Genomic DNA, 2,251 nt, shown 5'->3' on the forward strand with positions numbered 1-2,251 from the left:
TTAATCAAAACTTCTTGAAAAGATTTTCAAAATTTTGGTCAAAACTTTTGAAAAGTTTTTCAAAATTTAACTCAAAACTTTTTGAAAAGTTTTTCAAAATTTTCGTCAAAACATGAAAAGTTTTTCAAAATTTTATTTTCGTCAAAAGTTTTCAGGGAAGTTGCTGCTAAATCATCGGGATTTTCCAAGTTGCATCGAAATCCTCAGAACATTCAAGGAAATAATAGGAATTTTCTAAGTTACTCCCAAATCCTCGGAATTTCCAGGAGTTTGCTCCTAAATTCTCGGAATTATCCAGGAAGTTGCTCCCAAATCAACGGTACTTTCTAGGAAGTTACTCCTAAACCCTCGGATCTTCCCAGGAAGTTACTCCTAAATACTCGGATCTATCCAGGAAGTTACTTCTAAACCCTCGGAAATTTCCAGGCAGTTGCTCCTATATACTCGGAACTTTCCAGGAAGTTGCTCCTAATTCTTCGAAACTTTACAGGAATTTACTCCTAAATCCTCTGAATTTTCCAGGATGTTTCTCCTAAATCCTCGGAATTTCCAGGAAGTTGCACCTAAATACACAGAACTTCCAGGAAGAGGCTCATAATCCTCGGAATTTTCCAGGAAGATGCTCCTAAAACTTTGCAAATTTCCAGGAAATTGCTATTAAAACCTTGCAACTTTCCCGGAAGTTGCTCCCAAATCATCGGAACTTTCTAGGAAGTTGCTATGAAATCCCCGGAACTTTCCAGGAAGTTACTCTTAAATCCTTAGAACTTTCTAGGAAACCACGGAGTTTTCCAAGAAGTTCCTCCTAAGCCCTCGGAAATTTTCAGGAATTTGCTCTTAAATCCTCTTAAATTTCCAGGTAATTGCTCCTAAATCCACGAAACTTTCCAGGAAGTTGCTCCTAAATCCTCGGAACTTTCCAGGAAGTTGCTCATAAATCCTCGTAACTTTCCAGGAAGTTGCCCCCAAATCCTAGGAACTTTCAAGAAAATCATCGAAATTTTTCAGGAAGTTGTTCGTACATACACGGAAAATTCCTGGAAGTTGCTCCCAAATCCTCGGAACTTTTCAGGAAGTTGCTCCTAAACACTCGGAACTTTCCAGGATGTTGCTTTTAAATACTCGAAATTTCCCAGATAATTGGCCCTAAATCCTCGGAACTTTACTGGAAGTTGCTCCTAAAACCTCCCAACTTCCGAAGAAGTTCCTCCTAAATCCGCGGATCTATTTAGGAAGTTACTTCTAAACACTTGGAACTTTCCAGGCAGTTGCTCCTAAATCCTCGGAACTTTCCAGGTAAAGCTCGGAATTTTCAAGGAAGATTCCCTAAATCCTCGGAACATCCCAGGAAGTTGCTCCTAAAACCTCGGAACTTTCCAGTAAAACCTAGGAATTTCCACGAAGTGGCTCCTAAATACTCGGAACTTTGCAGGAAGATGCACTAAAACCTCGGAACATTCCAGGCAGTTGCTCTTAAATCCTCAGAACTTTCCAGGAAGTTGCTATGAAATCCTAGGAACATTCCAAAAAATTACTCCTAAATCCTTGGAAATTTCAAGGAAATCCTCGGAGTTTTCCAGGAAGTTGCTCCTAATTCATCGGAACTTACGTACTTGCATATGTAAGTGCGTACGTTCATACGTACATGCGTACGTGCTTACGTACGTGCATACGTACGCTTGAAGTAAGCGGTTCGGCAAAGCAGAGCGATAAAATGCACAATCCCACCCATAACTTAGCAGTTCTGCATTGGAGATCGATAAAATGCCTCCCTAATTAGCGGTTGAGCAATTCAGATCGATAAAATGCTCCCCTCTGAAAATTATCGGTTCGGCCATGGCGATTGATACAATGCCCCCGCATAACTTAGCGGTTCAGCAATGGAGATCGATAAAATGGACCCACCCGATACTTTCTGGAAAGTTCTGAGGACTTAGGAGCAACTTCATAGAAAATTCTGATGATTTCCTGGAAAATTCTGGGGATTTCCTGGAAAGTTCCGAGGATTTAGGAGCAACTTCCTGGAAAGTTCTGATGATTTCCTGGAAAATTCCGACGATTGAGGTACAACTTCCAAGAAAGATCCGAGGGGTTACGAGCAACATCCTGGAAAATTCCGAGGATTTATTGGAAAGTTTCGAGGGTTGAGGAGCAACTTCCTAGAAAGTTCCGACGATTTAGGAGGAACTTGCTGGAAAATTCCGAGGGTGTCCTGGAAAGTTCCCAGGAATTTTGGAGCAAAATGCTGGAA

Source organism: Octopus bimaculoides, chromosome 11, assembly GCF_001194135.2.
Source record: "Octopus bimaculoides isolate UCB-OBI-ISO-001 chromosome 11, ASM119413v2, whole genome shotgun sequence".
In the NCBI taxonomy this organism is placed as follows: Eukaryota; Metazoa; Mollusca; class Cephalopoda; order Octopoda; family Octopodidae; genus Octopus; species Octopus bimaculoides.